Source organism: Ambystoma mexicanum, chromosome 1q (assembly GCF_040938575.1).
Source record: "Ambystoma mexicanum isolate Mex_15411 chromosome 1q, UKY_AmexF1_1, whole genome shotgun sequence".
NCBI classification, from domain to species: Eukaryota; Metazoa; Chordata; class Amphibia; order Caudata; family Ambystomatidae; genus Ambystoma; species Ambystoma mexicanum.
In genome coordinates, this window is record NC_090922.1 from 1401463891 (window position 1) to 1401478595 (window position 14705).

Genomic DNA, 14705 nt, shown 5'->3' on the forward strand with positions numbered 1-14705 from the left:
GGGCAAGCAGGGTGAGGGCACACAGATACTCACGGGGGGCAGGGGGGCACGCAGATACTCACGGGGGGCAGGGGGGGCACACAGATACTCACGGGGGGCAGGGGGGGCACGCAGATACTCACGGGGGGCAGGGGGGGCACGCAGATACTCACAGGGGCGGGGGGGCACAGGCACACAGATACTCACGGGGGGCAGGGGGGGCACGCAGATACTCACGGGGGGCAGGGGGGCACACAGATACTCACGGGGGGCAGGGGGGGCACACAGATACTCACGGGGGGCAGGGGGGGCACGCAGATACTCACAGGGGCAGGGGGGGCACAGGCACACAGATACTCACGGGGGGCAGGGGGGGCACACAGATACTCACGGGGGCAGGGGGGCACGCAGATACTCACGGGGGCGGGGGGGCACACAGATACTCACGGGGGGCAGGGGGGGCACACAGATACTCACGGGGGGCAGGGGGGGCACACAGATACTCACGGGGGGCAGGGGGGGCACGCAGACACTCTCGCATGGAGGGGGCGGCGATCCGGCGTACCGCGGTGGACAGCGGTAGACAGGGCCTTCATTGTGGGCCTTAGGTGGTGTGGCCGGCTCCCGCCTCCCGGCTTCAGCCACTGGCTAAAGGGGCCATGGCAGCCAATGGGAGGGGGGGCAGGGGCTGGCCCATAACAGGACAACAGAATGCAGGCAGGCAAGAAAAACGACGGCCATCTTTGAGGGCCTCAAAGCATGGAGGCAGCATAACCACACAGAGCAATTCGAAATGTACCCAAGTGGGTTTCACGCTAATCGCGCCATGCAGGGCACGCCAGACCCAGAGGAGGCAAGCACAATGATCCGGTGCAATTTAGAGGCAGATTGTACATTTTTGCCGAGATGGTATGACCACAACTTGGCAGCTATGCAACGCAAGTGCAAAGTTGCAGAGCTGAGATGGTTGGTATTTAGCTCATCCTCATCCGGCCTGCCTCTTACTCCAAAGGCAATACCGTCTCACCATCTGCTCCAAGAAGAGGGCTCATGTCCAAGCCTGCATCTCTGGGGCCACCAATAATACGGCTGAACTTTTTAGTATTTGCAAGGAACTTGCAAATCCTACTGCAGTCTCCTCCTCTCCTCCGCCCTCCCAGGCCCTATGCACTGCACTGGCCACTTCTCCAAAACTCAGCACATTCTGTATTCTCTGTCTTCTGCTCCCCTCCCTAAACCCCTGTTCTCCTGCTCCCTTGACCCTCTCACCCTCCCGCACTCTCCTCGTTCTCTCCCATTGCACCAGATGACATCTCTATAGTTGTCCATTCCATGAACGTCTTCTCTAGACTGGTGCTCCCCTGATCCTCCAGAACCATCAAGGACTACATCACCTCACTCGCCCCAGCCCTGGCTGACCTCTGCAACAATTTATTGCCACTGGTTCATTCCCACAACACCTTAAGCTTAATCCTCTCTTAACAATCATCTGCTGACCCTTCTTGTCTGGCTAACTATCGCCCTATCTCTATCACCCCTTTTCTGGGCAAACTCACAGAGAAGCTGGGCATCCCCCAACTGGCCCTCCACACCAAAATGGATGCCTGCCTCCATGACCACCAGCCCAGTTTCAGGGCATCCAGAGGCATGTAAACTGCTCCCCTACATACCTGTGAAGATCTGTTCTCTATCCTGGATTCAAACACATCCTCTGTTCTGATTCCCCTCAATCTTTCTTCTGCCTTTGACACACTCAACCACTCCATCCTCATAAACCGTCTCCATGATACCCTAGGCATCACAGACCGGGCACTGGCGTGGCTCACTTCCTTCCTTTCAAACAGAGCTTCCGAAGTATAAATTGGTACCTTTCTCTCCTCCACCTCACTCTCTACCTGTAGCGTCCCTCAGGGCTCTATCCTATCACCATGGCTCTTCAACATCTACCTGGCCCCGCTGGCCTACTAGATCTCCTCATTCTACCCTCATTTCCAGTATTACGCAAATGACACAGCTCTCCTTTAAGCTATGACCCTCTACTTCCTCCCCCTCCTCTCTCATACCTGACTACCTGACTGCTATTCAGGCATGGTGCTCTGCCAATTATCTCTGCCTTAATGCCATTAATACGGAGATCTCATTGGGACGCTGGCTTCATGCTTCTTTCCTACCCTCTGACCAACATCCTTGGGTCCCCTCCCTTCACCCACTTGTGATGCCAAAAACCTTGGGGTCATCTTTGACACCACTCTCTCTTTCTCTCCACACATCGCGGACCTCGCTAAGAGGTCCAACTTTCAGCTCCACATCCTCAGGGGAATTCTCCCTTTCCTCATCTTCCCCTAGTAGCTCAACATCTTCAGAGCCCTAGTTCTGTCTAGGCTGGACTACTGCAACAGCCTCTTCCTCAATCTGCCTCTTTCCTCCCTTCGCCCCCTTCGACTAAATCACATTAAGACTGAAAGACCTATCCTTGGCCTCAGGCCCAGGGACCACATCTTTCCAGCCCTACAATCTCTCCACTGGCTCCCGTTGACCACAAGGATCAAATTCAAGATGCTTTGCATCATCTACAAAGCAGTCTGGGGCCTGGGCTCCTAAAATGCCATATGAAAACATGGGATTATATATTGTTGGGACAACCCATTGTGGAGATCAAGCTAATTAGTGTGTGGTTCTGACTGATTTGTTGACAATGTGGGCAGAACTGTGAATCACCACCGATGTGAGGTTAAGGAAGATCATTGTTCTTGAAAGGAACCTTCCAGAGAGATGGAAACCCCAGAGTAACCTTAACCGATAATGGGGTGCAATTTAAATCCAAAAAGATGCCATAATTCTGTGGAGTAATGCAATATATAACCCCCACACCAATAGGGTTGTAGAGTATTTTAACAGGCTGATAAAGGACACAGTCATGTGGGTCTGGGCTAATCAATGGAATGTAGCTCTGCAGGACATGGTAGTGGCACAACATTTCACACCACATTCCACCACAAGGATATCTCTGTTCCAATTTAGCAGGGAGTGGAAGTCAAACACTAGGTTGAAACCTCCATGGATGGAAAGAGCAGGTGGGGGGCATAAGGTGATTGTTTGACCATAGATAGTTGGATAAAAAGTGTCCAAGAACAGAATAAGAGACAGAGGGCCTCATTACGGGTCTGGCGGTAACCATGCCACAGGACTCCATGGAAATGGGGACCACGGAAGCACCAGCACTTTTAACAACGATGCTGGTGCTTCCGTGAAACTCAGCGGGACAGCACCTGACCACAGAGTCATAGTGTGCCGGTCCAGAAACAACAGTGCCAGTAAGCTTACCGGCACCATTGTTTCCGGACCGGCACACTCATAATGAGGACCAGTATGACAGGAAGGGAGTGAAGGTTCCCAGGTATCCAAGGGCAGGTGGATGGGTGAGGATCAAGCTAGCGAACGCTTTGAGAGAGGGTCCATTGAGATGGTCCAAGCCCACCCGGGTGTTGAATGTGTTGCAGAATGCAGTTCAGTTGGAAGATGGCAGGGTATGGAACATGGAGAGAGTAATGGTGTGTAGGGATGTGCCATGAGTGGGCAGAGTGGATGCAAATTTAAGGGAGTTAGAAAGATCATACTCCTTAGTTTGGGATCCACATGGAAAAAAGAGTGGCGGCAAAGGTGTGGAGATGAGTAGTAGCAACAAGAACAAACCTACGGGGAGAACATCTGCCAGAACGTGTACTTCTCCAGCACATTTGAAGGATTTTGTTCTATAGGTGGAGTCCTCTGGAAAAAGAGGGATGTGTGTGGTGATGTTGTGTAGCAGGAGGAAGATAGTCATGGAGGACGGCAGATTGGAGCACAGGCGATTAATAGAAACGAAGAGACAAATATAGACTAATAGAAACCAATAGAGTTCACCCACTTACCTTGAGTGTCGTTTTCTCGCTTTAACATCATATTAGAATGTTGGCACCTTAAAAATACCTTTTTTTTGGATATGTTATGGAAAATGTGTCTGTTCAAAAAACAGCACACATGTTAAATGGCTGAGAAAGTACAATGCAGGAGTGAAGGTGTGAGGAAATAAACTTTTTAAGAGAGATTGTTGGCTGATTATTTAGGGAAACACGACACTCTAAAGGTTGAGGTCACTTCCAACTGTACAAACGAAATGGATGCAGACATACAACTGCATACAATTCATATTAGAAAGTGGCATGTATCAATGATTAGGTGAAAAATACTATACTGTGGATCCGATTCATGGAATTATCTGAGCAGAAAATATGGTACTTGCACGCACAACTGTGGGCGAATTCGCCTTTGTCGATTCATGGAGTGAGGTTCGCGCTGGCTTGTCACGTCTGTGAGAGCCATTGAGGGCCTTGCGCCAGACTCCAATCAGAGCATGGGCGTAGCTTGAGCAGAGGGCTGGGAAGGGGCAGAACAACAAAAATGGGGACGAACTTGCGAAAAAGCTGGGCATTCGAAAAATGGCCTGCAGGCAGTCACTAGCACGCCCACAAATGAGCAGTGCAAGGCATAATCATGGGTTTGATTGCGCAACGTCTTGGCTAGGAAATGGCCACGCAACACCTTCATACGATACGCCACCCAAAGGCAGGCGTAAGTACACTTGTGTGTAGGATTTGCAGCATGCAGTTGGGGTTGCATGTCAGATTTTGGGGGGAGTTTATTCAATCGTGGTTCCGATAGAACTTAGGGTTGTGCGTGAGCTGTGTAGCAGGGTGCAGGAATGTTTTACAGGGGTTTGCACTGAGATTTCCTGAGTGATTGCCAAGTTACAATTTTTTATACGCATGTTCTCAGGGTGCCGGATACAGCTACGGGGGACCATGCACTGGGTCCCCGAGTCACAGGCCTACTTACGGGGGACCTCATGCTCTGTTTGAAGATTATGTGTATTCGCAGCATGAAGGAACGCACAAAGGTATCTGTTCTGAATGTTTATGCTTTGCGTGTGGGCGTGACGGAGGAGTTCCAGGCGCGACTTGCGAATACGGTTACTATTGAGTGGGAAAACCCCATTGAAAAAGGCTTGCATGCTTGGAAGGTGACCCATGACTGTTTTAAAAGTATTCTGATTGGATAGTTCTATTGCATTTTTGCACCAGTGTAATTTGGGAACTTGTTTAAAAATTGTAGTGCACCAGTGCGGATTCTAAATTAATTAACAACTTATTTCAGTTCAATTACAGTAATGTCTTTAGGCTGTAAGTGCCAGGCTATTATGCAAGTCTATTCAAAAAGGATGAGCATACTCGTCCTTGGCGCTGAAAGGTTGCACCAGCGAAAGTGCCAGCGAAAGTGCAATTAGCACTATAGAAAACATTGCCTGAGTCAAAAAAGCATTATTTCAATATATTTTTGCACCGGGGGAAATGTTGCCCTTCCTATGCCCTGAAGCAAACATTTACTGAAAAAATATATTTGTAGCACTATTTCTGTTTTTACCCTAGTGCTTATTGCACTTGCATTGAATTCAAGTGTCTTTAGTAAGACCCCGAAGCCTGGAGCCTTATAACAGATCTGTCTGTACATCTCGAAGCAGGTTGAGGGTGGGGTTCGTTACACTTAAGGAGAACAGATCTGTGACAGAAAAAATATACTCTCACTCAGTCGCGTACTCTTTGAATCAGCTTTTGCCTGAATATAACTAAAGTCAAAGTGGTGGGGGGGGGGAATAGTATTAAGTATTTTGTATATAGTTTGCAATGTTTTCCTGATGATGTATTGCTCTTATGTAATGGTGTCTTTTTCTTTGATTTTATTGTCTTTCTGAATGAAATCTACCTATTAATCTATTAAATATATATATATATATATATATATATATATATATATATATATATATATATATATATATATATATATATGGAATGCACATAACTGGTAGACTTTAATATATATATATATATATATATATATATATATATATATATATATATATATATATATATATATGTGTATTAAAGTCTACCAGTTATGTGCATTCCATTAGACGGTTACAGAGTTAAGTGGGTAAACGGGCGGAACAAGACGGCCTCTTCACATCTCTAAAACCAAGAATGAAAAAAAGACATCATAGAGAGTGTCTCTTGACTGTCAGTTTTACAGTCTGTCCGAAAAAGTGGTACATAAAGGCATGGGTCATGAAACAGATCTAATGGAATCGAGTGAGAAAACACAACCCGGCCCTTTATCTCTGTGCCAAGATAAATATTAACATTTTCAGACTACTGTGAAATAGCCCGACCAGGATTACAGTCGCGGTTTCTTTAGCGAGCGGAAGAAGATGGATGACCTTCTCTTTAGCGCCCTGGGACTGGTCAGGCAACATCTTCTCTCAACACCCCGTCAGACCCTTTCATGCGGCGAATGAGGCTTTCATTTCTACAGCTTCTTTCGGCATACTCGCGAGTTGCCAACCCCGCCCTTCATTCAAAGGCGAAAGAGTGCTGTGAGGCCCTGTCATGAGCTGGCAGGAGGATTCGGGCCCCCCACTGAAATCCGAGACGTCCTCCTGACCAAGGGCGCTCTGGTGTTCGACCTCTCCTTTCTTTCACATTCTGCTGTCCAAAAGCAGGGCCGGTGAGCGGATCATGTCAAGCATTTAAGGAGAAGGCGCGAGATTCTGGCACGACCTTGATAATGGACCAAACATGAGGAAGACAGGCTTAACCTCGGGGTGGTGTACATGAGGAATGCGTGACATAAGCTCCACTGAAGAGACTGCCTTTAGAGCTAGTGCACAAGTTACCTTAATAAAAAAAAAAACATGTTTTTTTTTTCACAATACGTTTTTCCAGCACGCAATGGTTGCCCTATTCCGTAGACTAGCTTGAAATGTTACCCTGGTGATTTGATTTGATAGATTTTTAGGTTTTTAAGTGCTGATTCGTGGGTCGAACCTGTGTTGCTCCGTGTCATTGTGCTTCCAAATCACGCACGTTGCCCCTGAGCTATCCTACGCAACAATGCAATGAATAAATGTTTTTTTTATGCGGCAATGTTTTCCCCAGTGATAATAAGACTTGCACTGAAGCAAGGCTTCTTTAATATCACCCTATGTTCTCTCAGTGCTTTTTTGCAACCTGGAAAACAGCTCGGACTAGGGCAAATATTGCACAGATGAAAAAATGCATTGGAAGGATATGTATGTTGCACTGGGGTAAGTGTTGCCCTAGGGCAAATTGACTTGAACTAGTGCAACATTCCTGCAAGTCTGTGTACTAGAATCTTATAATAACAGTGATATTTAACTTGGCTAGTTTCTTGATGGAGCTGTAAGATACAGTGGTCTGTAAAGTAGAGTTCTGATCCTGCAGGTATGCTGGCGGTAGAGCCGCCAGGATATTGGCAAATGTAGATACCGTTTTGGGCATCCGTATGCCGCCGGATTACGGGTGCCGGAGTGACGCTGTAAATCCCGATTCATGGGGATTTTCCCTCCGTAATGAGGCGGTCAGGCGCCCGGTTTACCTCCAGCTTGGAGGTAACCCAGGTGCCCCACCGGAAAACCCGTAGTCGGCCAGTCCGGTAAAGTGCCGGTATCCACGAATACCAGCAGTTTTTTACCAGACCGGCCGACTCAGACTGAGGTCCACTTTACTGCTTTTACATGTGGTGCTCACATGCAAAAGCAGCTTTCATTAATTGGAATGCTACACTTGGATACCAACTCAAGTGTAATATTGGTTAATCCCTGGTCACACACTGTGGTGTTTAAGGCCACTAAAAAATAGGGTGGCACCAACTTCACGGGTCATGTGGCTCTGTCTTTTAAAATGTTTTCACCCTATTATGGCAATGGTACCGATTGGGTGCCACTGATCAAAATTAGTAGGCCGTCGACATTTGAGACTTGTTCAACACTGCAGCACAAGTCCTGTTTTACTTTTTGTGGAAGTCGCTGTGGTAGGGTGACAAGACGTCCGGGTTTTGCCTGCACTGCCCCTTTTTTTGCCCTCTGTTCCAGTGTCCCAGCCCTACTTTTGCCCAAAGAGCAGTGGCTGCACAATATCGCGTTTATTGCCGGTACCCCACTGCCATCGCACCGGCTGTGCCGCAAGGTGAACTCACAAGCATGCACATAGCCTACTGTGGTGTTACCAGGCTGTACCCCGGCACGTGATTGAGGGGAGACCCAAACCACGTGACAGGGGCGGGAATAAAGATTGGGCGGAAGGCATGTCATTCCCGACCGAGTAACCCAGCAAACGAGTCCTGTGTTTTCTGTGTGCTGTGCGAGTGAGGCCTGCACAGGCCTGCATGCATGCCCAACCTCCACAGCAGTGCAGGAGGTCGGGAAACGCGTAACACAACACGTACAAGAGCAGTGCGCATGTTTGTTACAAGTTCATTCGTCCTCCTCAGGAAAGGCTTCCTCTAACTTCATTCAGGTGACATGGGGATCGGGCCAGAATCACTTGATCCCATGAGAGCCAGCACTCATTGAATTAACGGCTTCCAGTGCAGTCCCAACGTCTCCTAGATGACGCTAAAAGAAGAACATCACACCGTCACATTAAGCACTGCGGGCTGGACTAGGAGCTGTAAAAGGAGGCAGGTTTGCCTCCTACTTCCTCTTTCCTGAGACCTGGATGGTGTCATTGCCGGGCCTGCTGGACAGATCTTACAGATGCTGACATCTGTGGACTGCTGCTTCAGATCTAACCCTGCCCTGCCCTAGTGGGCCACCACAACAACAGAGGCTCATGCTTTTCTGCAGCAAGGCTCAGCCTGTTTTTCTTGCCCTCATCATCGGCTCGGCTACAGCACCAGTCCAGTACAAGCAGGCTTGTTTTAATTTTACATTCAAATACTGCTGGGTAGAAAAATAACCCCATTCTCATATACTGCAATACAACATGCCCTGTACAGGTTGTTCACCAATAATTCAGTATCAAAACACAGTACCACAAGAACAGTGGTTTCACAGACACCTGAACATGAATCCAGTATTTTGACAGCAATAGTTTGATCTATCCCCGCCCTCAAACCCATTCTAGTTGGTGAGTCATGTCATTAGTCCTATGTGTGTGTCTGTAATCCCCCTTTTCTGTTTATGGCCACTACTGACATGTAGTCCTACTTTTGTGTCATCGACCACAGTGAAACTGTAGTTCTTCTTCAGTGTTGGGGGCCTGCACCGTTCTTTTTATTTTGAAAATCTGGCCCCCATACCCTGGGGTTGGTTGAATATAACTATAGGGTATGCTGCTTAAACATTGAGCAGCCGTGGCATAGCACTGTGCAACGACTGGGGACAAAATCAGTCTGTGGGATCATTGAAGCCTCAATACCTAAATTAATCCAATTAATCAAAGCCCCTGCATATATGACAACCTATGCAAAGGCATAACCGCCACGTGACATCCTCACGAATTGTGAAATGTCGCCTTGGTCCCCCAACAACCTTTCCATACCTCCCTCCACTGCTGTCCTTGGTGTGAGGCAAAGCGGGTCTTGAAGGGTTGAAAGGTCTGCATCGGGTACAAGGCAGTCATGACTGGGAATCCTCCATCAAAGAATCCTGCTGTCCTCTCATTCTGTCTGTTTAATCTAATCTATAGCTCTTCCTGTTTCAAGGGCTGCTCAGTAAGCAGCAATTACGAAGGGAAAGATCCATGATGGCTGTGACAAAATGACTAATGCTCTGCACGAATACAGGGATGAGTAGTGACTAAACTGACCATCTAGTCACAGACTACTTCTAAACCAGCAGTGATCACAATCATTGAGTAAAAAATACAAAGCATCAAAGGTTGGTGTGAGTTGATAGGTGAAGCAACACAAACAACTTAGTACAAAGATTCCAAAATACAGTAGTGTCTTATCAAGGTGCTATAAAAATATAGGGCCTCATTACACATTGTGCGGTAAGGGATTAACATTACCGGTAAGGCAATACTGGTATTGTTAAATCCCCATGCCAATTACGACCCGGATTACTGCTTTTAGCAGCACCGCTAAGTACAGTGCCACTAATAGCGGCTAGTGTGCGGGCGCGCGACCCTTCATCTCGTAAATAGCGCCATGCCGCTAATAGCACACCATCACTAGCCATGCGGACATGCAAGTAGCGGCATGGTAAAGCCCCAAAAACCCCTTACCGGCATGGCGCTAATACTGGCATCGCGAACCACCCGTTAATAGAACTGAGCAGTGTTCCCATCTGCCACAGGTGGACACAATCAGCACAGGTGGAGGCAATGGAGACTGTGGCAGCACAAAAGGAGCACACCACACCCCTTCATACACCCCTCCCCACACCAAGATGGTTCCAATACTAGCAGCATTACATGGGCTGGAGGACGTGATTGCAGTGCAGCAGCAACAACAACAGGCAGCACAGAGAAGATGCAGGAGGAGGAGGAGGAGGGCAAGACAGGCGCAGCAAGCACCACCAGGGCACCTAGTCATTCCAAAGAGGCAGCCACCAATCCCCAGGATCAGAGCCAGTCCATTTAACCTAACCCCTGAGCAGATGCACATCTTGTAACGTCTGGACCGGGATACCATCACCAGCATCGTGGACATTATACATGACGACATTGTGAGCCTCACAGACATCAAAACTGCCACCCCGCCTCTACTGAAGGTGGTGACTGTGCTCCACTTCCTGGCCACAGGCACCTACCAGCATACAGTGGGGCAGATGCATTGCATCTCACAACCAGTATTCTCACGCACGCTGATCCAGGTACTCGATGGCCTCCTGAAGCATGCACCGGAACACATATTCATGCCACGGACTGCCCAGGAGATCGCAAACACCAAAGTTGGCTTCTATTCACTGGCAGGCATCCCAATTTGCATTGGGGCCATCGACTGTACCCATGTGGAATTGGTGGTCCCACATCAAAATGAAGTAGTCTACCGAAACAGGAAGCAATTCCACTCCATCAATGTCCAAATGGTATGTGACGCTAACAAGATAATCACACATTGTTGTGCCCGATTTCCCGGATCAACCCATGATTCCATGGTCCTGCGGAACTCAACCATACTACGCTACATGGAGCGACAAGCCGGACAACGTTCGTGGCTACTTGGTGAGTAGCAGGTCAAGCACATGGCAGTGTGATTGGGGGGAGAGATACATACTCCAACTGGGTGTGATGGGGGGGGAGAGACACATACTCCAACTGGGTGTGATGGGGGAGAGAAACATAATCCAACTGGGTGTGATGGGGGAGAGAGATACATACTCCAACTGGGTGTAGCCTGTCGTTCGTAGGACAAATGGACATACAGATGTACGCCAATGTCCATCAGGGAAGGCCGCAATGTACTTGAGAAGAACCCACATGCAATTATAAGCTACACAACATAGAGAACAATCCAGGTCTACAAATATTACACATCCATCCACATCCACATTGCACATCATGCTACACCACATAATACACAAACCAGCAACATGGCGTCAAGATGGTAATACAGTATTAGCGCAGCACAACATCAATACAGAAATGTGCCCTTGAATGCATGCAAAGGGATCACCCCTTGCCATAGCATTGAACCACACACCTATAGCACCAGTGAAGTGATGCTACACAGCATGGCAACATCAATGTCGGAATGGCAGTACACTAGCAGTGTGGTACCAAATATGCCTGGGCTCAGGGACACCTAAGACATGGCCTCACCCAGGACATGTCATTTGCTGTCGGAGGCATGAATAGGGTATGTCCACTTGCAGGGTCAAGCACACCTTTGCACATTGCAGTCACACAGATCATCTGCATGCATGCTGGTAGTCGTGGATTTAAATCAGAATGCAAAGGTGATTTGGGTGACATGTACATGCCGCTCCAGAGGTGAACAGTAACAGGTCCCCATTCTTCCCCCCATACAGGCAATGCTGGCTATCCCCTGAAGAGGTGGCTACTTACCCCTGTACGGAACCCACAGAACCAGCACGAAGAGGACTGCAATCGTGCACATACCCGTGTCGTGATTGAGCAGACATTTGGCCTTTTGATGACACGGTTTAGGTGCATAAGCTGGTCGGGTGGCGCTCTCCTGTACGGCCATGAGAAGGTGGCCAAGATCACCATGGCATGTGTCATGCTGCACAATATGTGTATCAGACGGAATGTGCCACTACCCCTTGACGTTCAAATGCAACAACCTGATGAGGATGATGATGGTGATGAGGACAGAGGTGACGGGGATGAAGGTCATGCAAGAGGCGATGGCCAGGAGGGACGTGATGTGAGACAGCATCTGATCAACCAAATTTTCTGAGTAACATGGTTTCACTCTGTACAATGGATATGGGTAGTAATGCGCTGGTGTCTGTGTTGAAGCGCACAATGGACCCTGTCACCAAAAAAGTACACATACACAATGAAGAAGTCCAAGCCTGTGTTTTGATTAATCACCAGTGTATTAAGGAATTTTAAGATGTATAAGTGCATGTCCCCAACCATCCCAACACCCTTCCCCCCTACCCGCACAACAGTCCCGAAACACCCTTCCCCCCTCCCCCACAACAGTCCCGGAACACCCTTCACCCCTCCCCCCACAACAGTCCCTTATGTGTCTGGCACAATGTTGTTGTCCAGCTGCACACGTGGAAGGTTGACCCTGCAGTCCCTATTCCCCATTGCCACCACCAGCATTAGGAGGCTGGGTTGACGTGCGCCTGGTGGTGCGCATGGAGCGGCGGAGGGGGCTTGTCTGCCTCAAACTGGCGGATGATGATGTGGATGTCTGTCCCGGTGGTGGTGGTGGGAACTGGCGGTCCATCGCGTCCGCTATCCGTGTGAGGACCTGTCTGAGTTGGCAAATCTCCCCACACAGCTTGTTGGTGCAGGCTTCAATCGCCTCCCTTGAGTGCCTGGCAGTTTCTGTTATCTCCCCCCTGAGACGGTCAGCCTCTTCCACATGCTGCCCAACCAGCACAGTTATGTCCTCTTGGCGCTGCCTGATGCTGGCCAGGTCAAGGGCACTGTGGCATTCCCATGGTGTGGCTGCTGCACCTTCCTCTGCAACCAGGACATCTGGTGAAGCCACCAGTGGGTTACTGGACCCTCCCATGTTGTCCTCGCCAGACTGGCCATGGACACTGGACCCAGGTGTTTGCTGTGGAGTTGCTTCGGGGGTTCCGGGAGTGGTTGGGGTGTGCATTTCCATGGGGAAATCTATCGGGTCCTCCACATCTGAGAGCGGCGCTGTGGCTGCCGCCTTACCTGTGGAACTTGTGGCATAAGAGGGTGGGCCCTCCATGGCTGGAATCTGTGGTGGGGGGTTCACTTCTGAAGGTGGGGCAGTTGTTGCTGGTGTGGACAGCGGTATGGTAGCAGTGGCGCTCCGCCGATGTTTGGCACTCTGCATGGGAACTCTTCTCCCTTTGCCCCTTGATGTAGTGGGGGTGTCCCCTGTGTCCTGTGGCCTTGTTTATTTCGTGGAAGGGGGTGCCAGATTTGCAGTGCCAGGTTCTTCACTGTCTGTATGTGAGCCTGTCGGGGACAAAGAGGGGGATGGCATTGGTGACGGTTCAATGTACTTCATGCAGGATACATTATTCATGCAGTTGTGAGCATTGGGACTTCATTGGTAGGGATGCAGGTGATGTGTTTGTTGAGTGGGTCATCCATGCATGGTTCTGTGTGGCACTTGTCTCGGTGATGCGTGTATGTGTGTGTGTTTGGGTTTGGCACTGACATGGCCAGGGTTGTATGCATGTATGGATGTTTGCGCGTCCATGAGGTGAATCTGGATTCACATTTGGGGGGGACCTCAACATTCACAGTGCATACTTTCATGTGTACACTCACCTCAATCTGATGTAGTTGCCACACCATGCTCCATGCTCCATGCTCCCAACTCCCTCAATCGATTCAACACCGATCATGTTGGCGCAGGTCTCCTCCCATTCCTTTAATTTTATAGGTGAATCGGCTCCACCTCCTGTGGCCATGTTGCGGTTCGCAGACAGGATGCTGCGGACTCGGAGGCGGAGGTCATCCCACTGCTTTCTTCACTCCCGGTTCTGCTATTTAACGGTGACCGCTAATTGCGGTGACCGCTAATTGCGATGGCCGCTATTAGCGGTGACCGCTGTTTGCATGTATATATATATTCTGTTTATTTTGTTTTGTCCTTGGTATATGTCCCACTTTTGTACATCCTCATAAGCAAGCTCACACTTGTTTTCTTATTTGTGCTGTTGTACAGGCAACCTTCATGGGGATGTCTTTGTCATCTGTAAATGTAGTTATTCGTTACTAACCAGAATTGATACCCCTGTTCTTCAAATAAATATAAATACAAATAAAAAAGAAGGAACCATTAGAACCATTTTCTTGTGTACTCTGGGACAGGGATAAGGTAAATAATAGAATTAATGAGTGTGAACATACGAGAGCAGCCAAGATGAATCAGACATGTCTGATGCAGGGACATGGCAGTAGGGTATTAGAGACATCACCTTGAAGAGAAGGAGTAGATTGACTTGACATTTCTTTATTGAACAAAGAAGATAATTGGAATGTTGGCCAATCTTGTATTCTTACAAATTCACCACACCGCTTAACGTGCATGCATAGACTCCTGCTATAGATTCTCCTGGATCTGCATCTGTGAGATCAACATGCACAATAACGAACCCATATTCTTCCTGGCCTATTGTTGTTACATGCAGTCCTTGACATTCTTTCTGGCCTGGGTCTCTTTGAACCAGTTTGGAATGCGCGTTTGCACTTTCA